The sequence below is a fragment of the Pinus tabuliformis genome, chromosome 5_2 (assembly GCF_031772625.1).
Source record: "Pinus tabuliformis cultivar Carrire ecotype Pingquan chromosome 5_2, CPIR1, whole genome shotgun sequence".
Lineage (NCBI taxonomy): Eukaryota > Viridiplantae > Streptophyta > Pinopsida > Pinales > Pinaceae > Pinus > Pinus tabuliformis.
The window spans coordinates 684,825,520-684,844,707 of NC_142306.1; positions in this window are offsets into that span (position 1 = coordinate 684,825,520).

A 19,188-nucleotide genomic window follows, 5' to 3' on the forward strand; every position below is an offset into this window, starting at 1 on the left:
CTTCTGTCGAGCTTGATGCCAAAGATATTTACTTCCTACTATACGAGGTAACAACTACAGACCCAACATTAAAAATTCCAACTGATGTACTCTTTTAGTCTAATGGACTCTCCACCTAATCTTCATCTATGAAGACACACAACTTAACTCCCTATTTCTGTTTATACCATAGTCCAAAATAGGTAGTGCCTTTGAGGTACCGTAAAACATGCTTAGCTACCTTCCAAAATAATTTGGTTGGCCTAACCATATCTTGGCTCAGGTGGTTGTTTGCATAGAACATATCTGGTCATGTGTTCATAAGATACATCAGTGAACTCATTAGCTACCAATAAATGATAGCATCCACTTCTTCACTTGAAGCTACATCCTCCTTCCTCTAGTTTTTCGCTATAGGTGTCTCCATGGGTTTACAACTCTCCATGCAGAATCTATGTAGTATCTCGTTTTCATACTTACCTTGAGACACAAATAGTTCCCTATTACCTTGCCATACTTCCAACCCGAGGAAGTAGTGCATGAGACCCATGTCCTTCATTTCAAATTACCTTTCAAGGTCCTCCTTACAAGATCTGATGAGCTTCTCATCACCAGTTAAAATCAAATCATCAAAATATAAGACAATGATAAGAAATTTTCCTTCTACCAATATATGATAGAGGTTCACATTTGCTTCACTTTTCATGAAGCCCAAACTAGTGAGATAGCTATCGATCTTGGTGTACCAAGTAGGAGGTGCTTGTTTGAGATCGTACAATGCTCACTTGAGTTTGCACACATGAGACTCTTGATCAAATGTCTTAAAACCTTTTGGTTGCTCAATGTACACCTCCTCCTCAATAACCCCATTGAGAAATGTTGTTTTTACATCCATATGGTGGATCTTCCAGCCCATCTATGCAACCAATGCAATAATTAATCTAATGGATGAGTACCTTGCTATAGGAGCAAAGGTCTCCTCATAATCAATTCCCTCAACTTGATAGTACCCCTTTGCCACAAATTTGGCCTTATGCTTCTCTATGCTTCCATCTGCTACCTACTTCACCTTAAAGATCCATCTTGAACCCACTATTGATTTATCTATTGGTCTTGGGACCACTTCCCAAACACTTTTCTTTACAATGGATTCGTATTCCTCCACCATTGCATCAACCTATACAGGTTTCTCTACTACTTCCTCGAAATAGGATGGTTCAGTCTCTACAAGCTCATTCATTAGAGCCATGTAGCCAGTGTAACATTCAGGGGACCTCTTCTGCCTGCACAAATTTGAAGGAGCTCCCACATTATCTCTTGCATATTGCACGAGTATATCATCTTCCCTAGTCCTTTTCCTACCTTCTTTGGATGGTTATTCTTGAGTGGCTGTCTCCATTCTTTTCTCCTCAATTGGTGGATACTCCACAACTTCCTGAGGCTCCTCCTTTGGAGCTAAAATCTCCTCTTCTGGTGGGATCTGAAGCTCCCTCTCAAGATAGCACCACATCAATTTCTCCTCATCAAACTTTACATCCCTTCACACAACTATCATTTTGAGGGATGGAAAGTACACACGGTAGTTGTGGGAACTTTCTGTGTAACCCACAAATACTCCAAACTCTATTGTCAACTCAAGCTTATTCCTTCATTCTTTGGAGACATGGCAGTATACATAGGCTCCAAAAATCCTGAATTGCAACACATTTGGCTTCCTCCCTGAGAAATCCTCCTCTTGTGTAATCATACCAAGAATCAGATGAGGACTTCGATTCTAAAAATAAATTGTTGTCTTCCATGCCTCATCCCACAAATGCAGAGGTAGGCCTTGGTCATGCAACATGGCCCTCACTTCTCCCACAATGCTACAATTATTCCTCTCAGCCATCCCATTCTGTTGTGGGTTGTGGGGTATTGTTAACTCGCGTCAAATTCCTTCTTTCACACAAAAATTATTGAATTCATTCGACACGTAATCACCTCCATTATCACTCATGAGAGCCTTCACATTCTTGTTGGTTTCTTTCTCAACTTTTGTTATGAAACCAGCTCACAAAAAGATAGAAAAGATAGATCAACGCCGTAGAATTCAGCCTCTTCGAGGGGGCAACCTCCTTTACATTACACAAATGAACAATTCTTGGATGATACAAATGAAAAGACCTCCTTTCTATATATAGGAGTCTAAGGGGTCATAACATAATCAGAGCCGACATAACAATAATAATGTAAGGGAACAATAATAACAATAGTGGGCTTCTATGTGGCACAATAGTAACAATATGGGCACTACATGGGTACATCAATATAATAAGTGGCTTGTACTAATAACAATAAGGGGTTACACTAGTAGTGTAGGGGCCTAACATGCCCCTCTCCTTCAAAAAGCATTGTCCTCAACACTTGAGTAGTTCTTGATGCTTCTATATAAAATTATTGTCCTCCCATGTGGAATCTTCAGCGGGTAAGTTCTTCCACTTGATGAGATACTCTGAAATTGATTGATTTCATAGTTGTCGGGTTCTTGTTTCTGTGACTGCTCCAGGTTCCAATATGATTTTTCCTTCCTCTTCGATTTCTGGAAATATTGTTTAAATTGGGATCTTTTGCAACTTTTGAATAAGTGGCCATACTTCTTCGTCCTTCTTCCATTCATCCCTTGCTTCGTTTATCCAATTTGGTTGGATAATAGAAATAGCACAAAACAATGCTTCCACATCCTCATCCTTGAAGAGTCTTCCCATTCGGTAAGGTCGCCATTTTTTAAGTGCATGTAGTATTGCCAACATTTCTTTCTCATAAATAGCTTGCTTGAGATGTAGCAGTAAAAATACCCAATCACCTACATCAAAACATTTTTCACTACGATGTTGATCTACCTGTTGTTTCATTTGATTTTGCACCGAAGTGGCATTATCCTTTAAAAGTTGGAGAACTTGTTGTTGATGCTTGATGTGATCTTTCTCTGCTTGAACCTTTTTCTTCTTGATATGTCCTTCTATCTCTAGAGTTTGAGGAGTGGTAATTTCTTCCAATCCTTTACAAGATATGGTCAGATTCATTTCTTGATGCTCGATGTGATCTTTCACTTCTTGAACATTTTTCTTCTTGATATGTCCTTCTATCTTGATAGTTTGAGGAGTGGTAATTTCGACCAATGAATTACAAGATATGGTTGCATTCATTTCTTCTTTCTCGATGTGATATTTCACTCCTTGCACCTTTCTCTTCTTGATATGTCCTTCTACCTTGAGAGTTTGAGGAGTGGTAATTCTTGCCAATGCTTTACAAGATATCATCTGATTCATTTCTTCTTTCTCTGGGGTGGGGTCCTGGCGTATATCTCTTCTTTTGATGTTTCTTCATCCTTTTCTTCCTCCTCTTCATATTCTATGTAAAATAATTTCTTCTTAGCACACTTATGACCTTTAGTGCATTTGCTATCACAATTGTAACAAAGCCCTCTTTCTCTTTTTTCTTCCAATTGTTGTGGTGTAACCCTTGTAGGTTGTGGAAGGCTGGGAGAAACAACACTTCCATCTTTATAGTTGTGAGGGGTATGCTTCCTGGTTTCCATAATTTTTCTTTCCACTATGTCACAAAGCCCTTTTACTCTTTCCAATTGTTGTGGTGTTTCTCTAAAGAAGGTGTTGCTCTTTGTATCCTCATAATGTGCTATCATTTCCTCTGTGAAAATTGACCACGTAACAAGTTGTTTAAGAGAACAAAGCCCTTCATACCATAAAAATTGATCTGGTTCTAAATATGAAGATGCAATACATACCTTTTGTAATATTGGTACACCATGTAGATCAAAATATTGCTCCATCTGAAGTATCCAATTTACCGGATCCTTGCCATCAAACTTCCTCATCTTGCTTTTTCTTGACTTTAGGAACTCGATCTTGAAACGACTATAACTCTATACTTTCGGATCTTTAAGTTCTAAAATTGCGAACTGTAGTAGCCCTCTACGTCCTCTTTCCAATGCCACTAGTTTGATCCAAATTGGATTCTCCAAGAAAGCGTTATGCACAATCTCCCAAGATGACCTGATTATAGACCTTTCCAGAAGAGTGAACTTGTATGAAGTTCCACGTGTCACTCTTTCGACCTTTTGCTCTGAAAAATATCTACAAGAAACTACAGTCCGTCCGCTTTTTGTACCTTCTTACGAAATTTCAATCCGATGCTCAGAGAGAAAGTTATGATGATTTTCCCCAGGTCACCTGTTTGGAATGTAATTCAGGAGTCTGCAAAAATACCAACTTCCTCAAATCATATCTCCACAAATATAGCACAAAAAACTCTGAAATGTGGACTCGAACTTCAGCGGGATGTCTTCTCAAATGGGTTTTTTTTTTAGCTTTTGAAACGTCGTGGAAAAAACGTTATAGCGAAAATGCCACGATGACCTGTTTGGAGCAACGAAACCCTAGAATCCAAAGCTTTGATACCAAATGTTATGAAACCTTCTCAAGAAAAGATAGAAAATATAGATCAACGCCTTAGAATTCAGCCTCTTCGAGGGGGAAACCTCCTTTACATTACATAAATGAACAATTCTTGGATGATACAAATGAAAAGACCTCCTTTTTATATATAGGAGTCCAAGGGGTCATAACATAATTAGAGCCGACATAACAATAATAATGTAAGGGCACAATAATAACAATAGTGGGCTTCTATGTGGCACAATAGTAACAATATGGGCACTACATGGGTACATCAATATAATAAGTGGCTTGTACTAATAACAATAAGGGGTTACACTAGTAGTATAGGGGCCTAACAACTTGTCCCTTAAATTCTATGAACTTGGCGAATTTCTCATCATTCCTCCGCATGAACAAGATCCAACACTTCTGTGAGAAGTCATCAATAAAAATGAGAAAATATTTGTCTAGTAGTGGAGGCTATAGAGAAAGGTCCACAAAAATCAGAGTGTATCATTTCCAAGACTGCATGTGCTTTTTTGTCCTAATCATGGAATTTGGATTTTGTGTACTTCCCCAAGGTACATCCTTTACACACATCCGGTTGCTCAATTCCTCCTTTGGGTAGGCCAATGGTTATTTTTTTCATAATCTTCATGGTGCCATGATGCAAATGGCAAAGTGTTATGTGCCAAAGTACACTGACATTGCGGCCCTACAATTTCTATTCCTTGGTGCTTAATGAAGCATAACCTTCCACATCTAACTTATACAGGTTCTTCACATGAACCTCGATTTGTTTCACCTCTCCCATGGCTATGTGTCTCGGGAATGATTTTCCTTTGCTGAAGATCACATCATAACCATAGTCTTTTAAAACTATAAGAGAGATGATTTTTTTCTTTAAATCGAGAACAAAAATGAAATCCTTGAGCCTGAGAGGGGATCCAAACTCCCTCTGAAATGTAACTGTACCAATACTAGTTTGTTGTACCTTCCATTGTCCCCTATCTCCATGTGCATCTGGAGATATTTCTCCTCCAAGTCACTGAAAAAGTCTCTACACCCTGTCATGTGGAACGGGGCACCTGATTCCAAGTACAACATGCTCCCCGTCATTGTGTTGATCATGCATGCAATAAGGGTAAATTAAATCTTGAAATGTGAAGCCAAGGCTTCACTTGCTGCTCCTCTCGATATCTTCTTACTTGGCTTTTTGTGTAGACACTTCATGGCATAGTGCCCGAATTCATGACAATGGAAGCATTTAATTTGGAAAAATATTTCTTCTTACCCCCTTGGGTAGATTCTGGTTTGGTTTGATATTTCTTCCCTTTTCTTTTCTTTCCCTTTCCAACCAATGAAAATTTTTCTTCATCATCACCCTTGGATGAATTTGCATCTCTGGTATTCTGCCTTATTTCCTCCCATACCAATTCAAACCATAATCATTCCTAATTTGGTAGTTTCTCCCTCCCGTTCATTGAAACTTGATAGCCATGCTAGCTCTTGGGAAGGCCCAAAAGGGCTAGGCTTACCAAGTCATCCTCTAAAATAGTAACACCAACTCCTACAATCTCATTACTAATGTGTGTTAACTCTCTCAAATAATGTGGGATAGTTTCATCCTTCTGCATCTTAATATTTTTAAGTTTCTCCTTGAGCGCCAGCTTCCTGAGGTCACACCTATTCTGGAACAGATCTATTAGTTCCTGCCACATTGCATAAGGATTTTCTTTCCCATGGATATTGGTGACAATTTGGTCTCGTACTCCCTCCAATAGTATTCTCCTAGCCTTGGCTACATCTTTATTCCACTGAGCAAGGTTCTGGGCATCATATTCCATTGTTTTTGCAACATCTCTCTTAACGTATTTTAGCAATCCATTGTCATTGAATACTGCATCCATGTGATTAAATTATAGATTCCTTAAAAGGCATACCCTAGCCTCATCTCATTGAATGTCATGTTCTCAGCTCTAAACAAATCCTACTACACTAAACTGCAAATTCAAACCTCTTAAGAAACAACTTCTAAATTCTTACTCTAATGTGAATCCTGCTTTAATGCCATGTATAAATTATGGTGTAGATTTGCAACTACTCATGAAGTTTTAATTAAAATCACAAGACACAAACCTACTCTATCGCTCTGTAGAATTCAATTCACAATTTAGAGCATCAATCACAAGCATGCAATGATAAATACCACACATGCACACAATATTTTTTCTAGGGAAAGAAATATGCTAAAACCCCCAATGCCTACTTGCATTAATATGATGAATATAGATTTATTACAATTTTTTTGCTCAACTTAGCACAACCTACAAGTGAATAACCTATCTCTATTCCCACTGAGAAGCTCTGACCTAGACTTAGTCAATTTCTGCCTCTGCCTAAGCCCCTATTTCCTTGCACAATTCCTTGAGAAATTAGGCCCCTATTATTTAGGAATTTCTCCAAAATGAATTTCAAAATTCCCAAGGTTGATCATCTGACTAATGTACACTCAAGGCTAGTCTACGACTGATGTTACACTACCTTGGAATCTCCACCACAGTTGGGGAACTCGAATTATCTTCATGCACTAGTTATTTTTGGTTGATTGATCAGTTAACTGGATGATCACTGAGTTTGACTGAAGTCCCACTGCATAACTGACCGTCCACTAGTTCTCCAACCATTGGAACTAGCTTAACTGAAAATAACTTGAGATAATTGACTTTGATTGCTAGAAATTAGAAATCACACATGCTTAACTGAACTCTAACTCCTCCAACTTGAATTTACTGAGTAAACTGGGTGACACAAGCCATGTCACACAAGTTAACTGCATCCAAGTTGTCTGTTGATGTGGAAATTCAAATTTTCTCATTTTAATCAAGGAAAAATAAAATTGAGAATTTCTTGTTGCATTTTTCAACATAATTCTCATATTTCTTCTCTCTATCTTATCAGTTTGAAGATCTACATTTCTCAGATGTCAACTATTTTGATTAGAATTTATGAGTATTTGAATTAGATATGTTCATTGCAATTTTTATTTTCCCAAAACCAACCAATTATTTAAAAAGTTTTCATTACATCTTGATAGATGTCCTGGGAACTGACCTCCTACAGCCAGGGGTTGTCTCCAGGGAGCAACACAAGGTAGAGAGAATTAACTTTGGGAATTTTTTTCTCTTGTTTCCAAGTTAACTTCTATTATATTGCTTTTATCTATTGTTGTTTCTTTTGATCTTGAAGTGGGAGAAATGGACATGAAGGAAGCATTCCTATATGGGAATATGGAAGAAGAAATCTACATGAAGTAGCCATAAGGCTTTGCTATGAAAGGAAATAAAGAGTTAGTATGTTGTTTTAAAATTTCCTTTTATGGGTTACAACAATCACCAAGGAAATGGTATCAAAAATTTGATACTTATATAATGTGACTTGGCTTCACAAGGAGGAAAGTAGATCATTGTGTATATTTCAAGTTACTTGGTGATCATGTTATTTATTTGTTCTTGTATGTAGATGATATTTTGTTGTTTGGAAATGATAGGGAAATCATCTCGGAAGTGAAAACTCAGATTTCCTATAAATTTGAAATGAAGGATCTCGGTGCTACCAAATTTATTTTGGGCATGGAAATTAAAAGAAACTAGGAGAAAAGGAAAATATAGTTAAGTTAGAGGAAGTATACAGAGACAATATTGCATACGTTTAATATGCAGGAATGTGAATTGGTAAAGGTTCATATTCATGTAGGTGTAAAGTTAGCTACAAATGAGTTTCCCAAGATACAAGAAGAGGAAGAGGACATGTTCCATGTTCCATATGCTAGTGTGGTTCGAAGCTGGATTTATGCAATGGTATGTATTATACCAAACATTACACATGTAGTGATAGTATTGAGCAGGTATATGTCAAAACCAACGAAGAATCATTGGACACTGGTAAAGAGGGTTTTCAAATATTTGCGTGGAACTAATGCCTATGGATTATGCTACAAAGGAAGACCAGGATTGGAGGGAGTCTTGGACATACATGGCTTTATTGATGCAAATTCGGTTGGATATTTGGATCATAAAAAGTCTACAAGTTGATAAGTGTTTAACCTATTTAGAGGACCAATTAGTTGGATGAAAAAAAGAGAATGTATAGTGGCATTCTCAACTAGAAAACCCGAATACATGGCATTCACTCATGCAAGTAAGGAAGAAATATGGTTATAGAGATTGTATTCAAGTATTGGGTTGGTAAAACAAGCTATAAGTATATATTGTGACTATCAAAGTGCAATATTCTTGGAAAAGAACCTAGCTAATAATTTGAAGACAAAGCACATTGATTTTAAGTATCACTTAATGAGAGATATGATTGAAGACAAGAAGGTGTCGTTGGAAAAAGTGAACACTTTGAATAATGTTGCAAATTCATTAACAAAATATGTAAGCATTGAAATTTTCTCTTTATTTAGAGAAACAATGGGAATTATCACCTTATATTGCTAATTATGTACTCCTATGACCCCATGTGTGCAAAGAAAAGAACAAGGGGAGTAATGTTGGGTATGTGTTATATTATTTGCATGAATATCCCCACACATTGTAAAAATGTGCAATGTGCAACAAGGGGGTTGGAAACACCAAAAAAATTGGGTGTTTTTTTGCATTGTCTTTTTTATGGTTTTTGGCACACGGTTTTTTTCTAAATTAAATTTTGTTGCGCTTGGTGGTGTTACCCATGGTTTTGTAGTTTCAATTAAGGAACTATTGGTGTATTCTAATTCATGTATTTTTCAAGACATATATTGTACTGTAATATTGTACAGAAGAATATACATTAAAAAATTTGTTGGTTTTCTCAGTTTTCGGTTTCAAGGATAAAATTTGTATGTTAATGTGTGTGTTTTCCATTGCATATTTTTTGTTTCAATTAAGAATATGCTTGTAGAAATTAATTATATATAACTAAAACCTACACATATCTCCAAAATTATAACAATCCAAAGTATGAAATTTCTAGTACATGTACAGGAATATCTCTCCTCTATCTCCTCGAAGATTCACCATTTGAAACATATCAGAATAATTTTTAAAGTGAAAATTCCAAGCTGACTTGTTTGAAGTAGATTCAAGTAGAATTCATGAATCTTAACTTCCTTATATCATAATCTCTAGAGTTGTAAATTTCTATAAGAAGTAAATAAAATATCCCTGTACATCCTCCAAGTTTCATGGTCCAAAACATCCCAAAAGAATTTTTTATTGAAATTTCCAAGTTGACATGTTCACTCCAAAAATCACACTTTTGCTCCACCTTTAAGGCCCCAAGAGTATGTCCCAACTTTTGTTACCCACCTTAAATCAATTCTTTCTTGGATGGTATTCAAATGCATTAAATATCCTTTATTTATAGTGTTTCTATGTTCATTGAAGGGGCTAAATTGTAAAATTGGATGGGCCAACCTATAGTTTATGGCTTGACTAACCTAACATAATCTTCCATTTCTCCTCTTTCCTATGGAGTTAGAGGGAGTTAAATATACTATTGGAAAGTTTTGGAAATAATATATTCAACCATATATATTATGCTCCCATTTGAGATATGTATTTATAGTAAAAATGCCTTCAAATATAGGGCATCTAAATGGGCCATTGAGAAAAAGTTGGGTATCCAAACAATATTTTTCAGATCAGGAGGTAACTCCTCAAATGTAATTGATTTATTCATTCAGGTTGTTCATTATTATATACAAGAGGGAGTGATTGTTCAGTTCATCTCCTGATGACTCTCCATTTCTTCTATTATTTATTTACACTAATTACAGCTGTTCACCCAATCCCTATGATTAGGTCTCAACATTCCTCCCCTTAATCTGAAGGGATGTTGGTGAGTCCAAGCATCGTTCTGAATCTTTCAAGCTTTTCTCTTCCAAGTGCTTTCGTGAAGATGTCTGCAATCTTCTCATTAGTGGAACAATGACGAAGATGGATTATTTTGGCCTCAACATGATGTCGAGTCAGATGATATTTTGTATTGATGTGCTTCATTCGATCATGGAACTTTGGGTTCTTGGCCAACTTTATTGCCGAGGTATTGTCAATCATGAGTGGAGTCGATTGTACTTGTTTTACCTACAAATCTTCAAGAATTTTCCTAAGCCACACAATTTATTTTGTTGCCTCAACTGTTGCCACATATTCTGCCTCTGTTGTGGAATCTACTGGAACTGATTGTTTGCGTGATCTCCAGGAGACAGCTCCTGATCCAAGACTCATAACATAAACTGAAGTAGATACCCTAGTTTCTTTATCTCCATCGAAGTCTGAATCAAAGTATCCAATCAAGCTGAAGTTTCCCACCTGTGTATACTTGATTCCAAAGTCTTGAGTTCTCTTCAAGTACTTTAGAACTCTTTTTACAGCAGGCCAATGTCCCTCACAAGGCTTTTGCATAAACCTGGAGAGGATTCCAACAAAAAATGAAATGTATGGTCTGGTAGTAGTTAGGTAGTTGAGACTTCCTACAAGCTGTCTATACTTTGTTGCATCCTCAGATTCTTTTCCTTCAATGGATGTGAGCTTTAAGTTTTCTTCCATTGGAGTAGTCAGAGGATTATATTTAGTCATCCCAAACTTGTTCAAAAAATCTCTAATGTACTTATTTTGAGAAAGGAATATGGAATTCAGATGTTGAGTTACTTCAATGCCAAGATAGTAATGAACATAGCCCATGTTGAGATTGCAACAAGATGATGGAGCTTAGTGAAAAGAGTCGCCTTCACTAAGTGGGCCCCGCAGGCAAATTATGGCGCAAGTTCTATTTTTTATCACAGTGTGGGTGACCACAGTGTGAGTGATCACAATGTGGGTGACCAAAGTGTGGGTGATCAAAGTCTATTTTTAGACTGGCTGTCAAAAATAGAAAAGTCAAATATTATTGTCTCATAATAATATTTGGACTATAAACTTGATCTTATTCTCTTGGAGCACTTCATTTTGAGCTATAGATGTGGCCATGTAGCTGTCAGAAGGAAGTACGCTTTTCTTATGAGTCAGTTGAGTTGTTACATGCATGACTTCAGTTAGAACTCAATCAGTTGAGTTTGGTGGAGTTGATTGTGGAGTTGATGGAGTTGTGTTCAGTTTGACTTGGTTAAACTAGTTGTAGTTAGTCTAACTGCAAATAGACTAATGATGAGTTGTTAAACTAATTATTAACTCATAATAAAACTATAGAATACATCAGTTAACTCAGTTGCATGTCAGTGCATGTTCAGTTCAGCAGGGACAGGTGTTAGAGAATCAGATTGCTATCAGTTGTGACTATAGTTGTGCATCAGATCTTGCACAATCAAGGGATTGAGTATGCCAATGAGTTTGCTCATGTATTTGCCCAGTTTGTAGCTTCTTCTCACGCCTTACACATTGTGAGTGATTCTTTGGAGGTGAAATACGAGTTTGGTAGACCATTCTCATTCATTCTTGAGCAGGTATTGAGCAGTGGAGGCAGGCAAGCAGTGGAATAGATTTGGAGATCAGATCTTAGCTGTATTGTGTGTAACAGGTGGAGCTGGTACTGGATTGCTTGTGATAAGCATTGTACTTTGTAATGTTACATGGTCTCAATCATTAATATACAGATAGTGTGGGGTTTTTAGCGAGATGCTTTCCCCGGGTTACATACTGTGTTAATGTGTGAATGCTCTTGATGTTTTATTGTTATTGATGCTGCTATATTGATGATCAACGTAGAGGAGCTTATGTATTGTGTATGTATTCCGCAATAGTACACGATCAGGATAATCTCTGTTGAATATGTGTTAAATTATTCGAAATTTCTACAGCCCAAATCAGTCATTTCAAAACCTTTCCTCAATTCCTTCTTTATGGATGCAATGTAGCTCTCATTGTTCCCTGTCATCAAAAGATCATCTACATATACCACAAGATATACAACTGTTTTTCCAACCTTATTTACAAACAAAGTTGCATCATCAAGATCATAATGTTTGAAATTGAGTTTCAGAAGATGCTCAGTTAGTTTTTCATACCAGGCTCGCGGTGCTTGTTTGAGGCCATACAAGGATTTCAAAAGTTTGCATACTTTATGTTCATGTCCTTTTACAACAAATCCTTCAGGCTGGGACATGAAAATATTCTCTTTTAGATCTCCATTCAAGAAAGCAGTTTTTACATCCATTTGATGAACTTTCCAACTGTTCTGAGCTGCTAGGGAAAAGAGTGTCCGGATGATAGCCCATTTTGCTGTGGGGGAAAAAGTATCCTCATAATCGACCCCTTCCTTTTGTGCAAAACCTTTTTCCACAAGCCTGGCTTTGCACTTGTCAAGTGAGCCATTAGCTTTATACTTGTTCTTGTAGACCCACTTGCAGCCAATTGGTTTGGTTCCCAATGGAGGATTAACCAGCTTCCAAGTCTCATTCTTTATTAGGGCACCATACTCCTTTTGCATCGCTTCTTTCCATTCATCGTGGGAAGTAGCTTCTTTGAAGGAAGTTAGTTCAAAATCTATAGACAAATTCAATTCACAATCATAAGAAACATCCATATCAACATGTGAATCGGAGTCATCTACATCACCTCCATTTTGCCTGTTTGAATTTCTAGTTCCTGTCTTTCCAACCTCATCAGGATGAATACTTTCAAGTGTCTTTGTCAATCACGTTGGGGGACCTTTCTCAGATGGTCCAGGTTGCTCCCTTGATTGATTTGGGACTAAATCAATATTGAGTCTCCCAAATCTATCAATCACATCATTCAAAGTATCATCCGTTGTTGGAGTTTCGTGCGGGCGAGAGAGTGCTTCAAAAGAAGATTCCACAGGTTGATCTAGTATAGGAATCCACCCTTCAAGATGTGGAATCTAATTATCAAACTCTTGAAATGATTTTGCATTTTTTAATCTATCCAAGAGATCAAGTTGTCGCTTAATAACATTGTTAGTTTTGGATGATTCAAGAAATATTACATCTCTAGATACAACAAACTTTTTATTGACTTCATCATAGAGACAGTATGCTTCGAAGGTGTTTGAATACCCCAGGAAGATACACTTACGACTTCTTGCACCAAGTTTGTTTCTATGTACCTTTGGTATCAAGGCATAACATGCGGAACCAAAGACCCTAAGATGCTTTACCAAAGGAATGTGCCCATAACACATTTCATAGGGAGTCTTATTTCTAATAGCACTAGATAGACATCTATTCTTTACATATACAACACATAGAAACACATCAACCCAAAACATCAATTTTACTTTTTTGAAAAACATCATGGAGCGTACCATATTTAATATTGTCCTATTCATTCTTTCAGCTACTCCGTTCTGTTGGGGATTATAAGGCACAGTCGTTTGATGTTTGATCCCATGTTGGTGAAGATAGTTTTCAAATTCATTTGAAGTGTATTCTTTTCCATTATTAGTGCGAATAGAGCCAATATGATATTTTGCATCATTTTCAATCCATGTATGAAAGTTCTTGAATGTCTGAAAAGCATTAGATTTGTTCTTCAATAAATAAACCCAACACATTCCGGCGTGGTCATCAATAAATGTCATCATATGTTTATTTCCATTTGCAGAAGGAACAGGCATTGGACCACATAAATATGAATGAATGAGTTTAAGTTTTCTATGTGCTCTTGAATGTGAATCATGAAAAGACTGTTTGCTATGCTTTCCTAGTATGCAAGCATCACATTGCTTGAGTTTCCTAGGAATTGTAGGCAAACCAGTAACACCATTTTTCTTCAACAAGTGGAGGTTGTCATAGTTCAAGTGTCCAAATCTAGCATGCCATAATAAACTTGATGGAAATGTACCTTCTTCATAATGAGAATTGTATGAGAAATTTTGTGCATGAGCAAAGGTACCCTGCAGCTTGAGAAGCCTTTCTTCTTCTATCCCCGTCATGACAAGTGAGTAGTCTGATGATTTTCTCACCTCAAGCTTGCCATCAAACATATGAATGGAGTGACCTTGCTAGCGGATGTGGACCAAGGACAACAATTTTCTCCTCAGGTGTGGGAGATATAGAACATGATGCAGAAGAAAGTCTAGAAGACCAGACAATTTAATCATGATTGTGCCAAGCCCTGATGGCTTGAATTTTGATTTGTCTGCAAAGTATAATGCTCCATCAACATTGTCGGTAAATTCTTCAAAAAAATCTCTTCTAAAATTCATGTGGCAAGTTGCTCCTGAATAAGGCAACCAATCATTTTTCCAAGAAGCAAGTGAAGCATTAAATAAGCCTTCATTTACTCCAATATTACAGTGTGCCACAACATAGTGAGTGGATTCAGGTGCTTTACCTTTCTCTTTGTCATTAGTTTTACCTTTGGGTTGGTTTCTTTCCTGCTCAATTCTGTCCCAAGGCAACTTGCATGTGGATGCATCATGTGATCCATCTCTTTTGCAGCGTATGCAGTGTAAATCTGACTTTTCTCCTTGAGAGTGTCTGCCCCCCCTGCCTCTGAAATTTTTTCCTCTTCCTCTTCGACCACCTCTTCCTCTGGAAGAATCTTGAGCAAGATTCTTTTCTCTATGAGCAAGGCACATAGCCTCTTCAGAATACTCAGGAGTTGTCTTCTTCCAAAGGCTTTCTCTCTTTCAGTAAATTTTTTCACAAGGGAGTCAAAGGTAATATCTTTGAGGTTTCCATTTGCTTGCAATGACTCAAGATAATTTGAGTAAGTGGGATAAAGTGCCTTGAGAAAAGCTATCAGAGGAATATCCAGTTCAACATTTGTTGGCATTATGATTTTGGTATGGCTCTATGTTACAGATGTTGTACTTGATGGCAACACTCTCAAGTGGCAATGCTCTGATCAGGCTCTCAAAATGTTGGAAATTAAGAGGTACGCAGGTGAAGCCAGGAAGTGCATTCATACCCGCAGGTTACCCATTCATGAGGTGCGTACCCCCAGTTCACTCACTTCAAGGCAGAGAAGCGCGCTCACGTGGGGTTTCTTATGTTTGGCCCATGGTATTTAGCCCGCCATTCTTGATTCTATGGTTTTGGCCCGTGGTATAGGATCTAATTTTGCCCCGGTTTGGATCCCTTGTATTGGTTATTGATGGTTTTGTCCCATGGTGTGAATAAGGGCTTGACTATAAATAGGGAAGGAGATCAATTGGCTAAGACATCTTTGCAAATGGAATATCTTAAGATCTGAAATATTGGGTTATCAGTTTAAAAGCTTGATCTATATAAAAGTGAAGTTGAAAGTGAATCTATGAAGTGTGATCTCTCGGGCGCATGATCAGATCTGGGCATCTGACTATCTGTGGCACACTGGGAGACTACCAATTCGGCCCTAATCAGAGGTACGCAGGTGATTAACAGTGCAAGTGCGTGGGTACGCACAGCAGAAGAAGGCGGAGTGCGTGGGTACGCAGAGCAGAAGAAGGCGCAGTGCGTGGGTACGCAGCACGACAAAGGCTCAGGTGCGGAGGCACAGTGAAAGTACGTGGTGCTACAGAAGCCACAGGTGCGTAGATACGCGGCGCGATAGCATCTAAGAGTGCGTGGCCACAGTAGCAGTACGCGACGCGATAGAAGCAGTGGGTGCGTGGGCACAGTGAAGGTACGCGACATGTTTAAAGGAACAGTGCGTGGATACACAGTGCAGTTCAAGGCTCTCTGCGGGGATATGCAGAGGTGCAGAAGGTGAAGTACGTAGCAACGCAGGCCAGATAAAGAAAAATTGCGTATCTGTCTTAAGGCATTTATTTGACTGACTTTTCTCTGTTGATAAGGTGTTCTGGGTTTAGTTTACTGTTACTATTGATCTGGTTACTGCAGTTGACTGGGTGATTTACTTGTACTTGATGATCATTTGATGTTCATGGATCCAGTTTGAAAATTTATGAAAAGTGGTCCTTGAAAAAAAAAAAAATAGGGGGTTGTAGCTCCCTTCCAGGAGAGACTAGAAAACGAGAGAGAGTTGTAGCTCTCTGCAGGTTGCAGCCTGCGTACTAGTAAAGGACTGCACCAGTACAAAATCATTGTAAAAGGAGTTTCTAATTGAAAGAAGATAGAGACATATTGCAGCAGGTGGTTTTCACCCACATTGGGTTTCCACCTTACATCTGGTGTTCTTTGGTGTGATTATCTATTTTTCTTGTTCATGCTCATTGTTTTATGGTACTGACATACAAGAATAATTCAAAGTATAAATAAGGAAGATTTATTAAAAAGAACTTGATAATACTGATTCACCCCCCCTCTCAGTATTATTTCCAACAACATTAGCGACTTTGATATCATGCATTATAGATTTTACTTCTGATGCAAGAGCAAGAGGATCATTATTTTTTATTTCAAGGGTGAAGAGTTTAATCATGAGTTGAACAAATTCAAGTGTAGAGTGTGAGTCATAGAGTTCCTTCAGTTTTTGTAAGGCTTCGAAATCATTTGAAAATGACGAAATATGGTGACTGACCTCTTCATTTACTGATGCTGCAATGAATGCATAGGCCTTGCTGTTCTTATTTTCCCAAATGATGAATTCCTTGTCTGAGGTAGGTTGTTCGGGCTCTTTGTCTCTGTCTCCAACACACACTCCTTTCCACAGCTCATTGAAAATGAGAGTGTGTTTGATTTTCCACGAAAATTCAGGATAATTCTCCTTCCCATTGAGAACCACTCCCACAATAGATATTAATGAATGCATTGTAAAATCTGTGTACTGTGGAAAAAAAATACTTCTGTTGCAAAATTTTACTCCTAATGGTAAAAAAATATGATTTTGATATATGAAAATAGAGGTATTATGTGAGGGAGGGTTAAAAAATAAGTGGTATCCCAGCTTGACCACTGTACATATTTTGAATCATTAATGGCGAAGAATCGGTGAATTTAGTCGTTCAAGGTGCCAGTCTGTAGGAACCAAATATTCAAGTGCATGGTTTCAGATTCGAATCACCAATGAAGCCAAAGCTCAATTTAGGGTTTCATAGGGAATAATGGTGAAGCTGACAATCACAGCCCGAGTCACTGACAACCTTCCTCTGGCAGAAGGATTGGATGACGGGCGTGAGTAGAGAGATGTGAAGTTTTATAAGCAGCCGGAGTATGTGAAGTTTTATAAGCCAACATGTGTATCGTATGGCGTTAGAAGGAGGCAAGTATTATGAATCGAGTGTATTATGGAAAGTATTAGAGGGAGCAACGTTTTGACTAGATGGAGAGTGGTATTATAATGGGCATGGTTTTGAATATTGATCCAAATCACAGTTTGTGGAGGCATATACCACAACAGATTCAAAAGCAATGTAAAAATAAACACATCATATTACAAAACAGTGATATATATGGTATGCAGGTGGAGGGGAGGTCTGCCAAACAAAGTATACCAAATAGTGTATATTCTCTTATACACAGTAGATTGGTAAAAAAAAACACACACACACAGTATATACCACATATAATTCACCTTTCATGCAGCCTGGAGGAGGCTCACCACAACTTGAAGTTGTGTCTGCGGAATACTAGTTATGGTAGCGCTACCACACCGAGAAACTTATGGCCATAGAAGGAAAGCACTCCTCCTTGTAGCATTTCCACAACAGATTCACTGCATATACTCAATAATGCATGAAATCCAACGTTTAACGCACCATTACATTCATTAATGCATGAAATTTCTGAGGGATTTGACAGAGATGTCAGTGTGCAAAGGATGTAGGACAAATTTCTGAAAAAATGGCAGAAGGGAGTTACAATGGTAGAAAGGGATGCCAAAAAATGGAGCTGGCTCTGATACCATGTCAGACCAGGAGGTAACTCCTCAAATGTAATTGATTTATTCATTCAGGTTGTTCATTATTATATACAAGAGGGAGTGACTGTTCAATTCATCTCCCGATGACTCTCCATTTCTTCTATTATGTATTTACGCTAATTACAGTTGCTCACCCAATCCCTATGATTAGGTGTCAACAATATTTCTAATGATATTCATCTTGAAATATTTATCTTGGACAATTGTAGTCTCTCCCTATCTTTGACATCAATGATAATAATATTTCTCGTAGAAAACCTCACTCAGACACTCTATTTCCTTCCCCCTCATTGATAGAGTGATATTAGTATCTCTATCACTAGTTTTAGACTCACATTAGATGATGGTTGCCTTATGTTCATTTGGGATAGTATATGATAGAGAGGTGATGCCTAAAGGAGGAATTTTATGGTGGATTTTAGGTTTATTTTTCCATGTTTTATGTCTATATTTGATTGAATAGGACTCTAGGACTTGATTCCTCCATGATCAAACTTAGAAGTACCTCTTATCATTATATTCCATTATATTTGGTGGATTTGTGGTGGGCCCCAGTATTGCAGCAATAATGCTGCAACTCCTAGAACTCCCTTCTTTACTTTTATCAACCCGGTAGTTCGTAACAAACTTGGAAGCGATGGTGCTATATGCACAAGTACAACCTCTTGCCGCAGCTTCACTTGGTCACCTGCCACAAGTCTGCTAGGAGCTTAATCCAACTTCTATGAGCTCTTAGAAGAAGCTTTTTAATTGATGGATGAAAGCTAATCTCGAAGGAAGCTAATCTATTTGCGAAAAGAGATTGAAAAACTGAAGGAAAACGCAAACCCTAGCAAACCCTAATTCTACCAGCTAGTCCTATTGATGCAAAGGAGAGAATGCAAACTACTGAAAGAGATTCCATTACTTCTATGAAGGTAAAATACATGTGTTTAGACTACCTCTATCTGAAGAAAACATCTTTT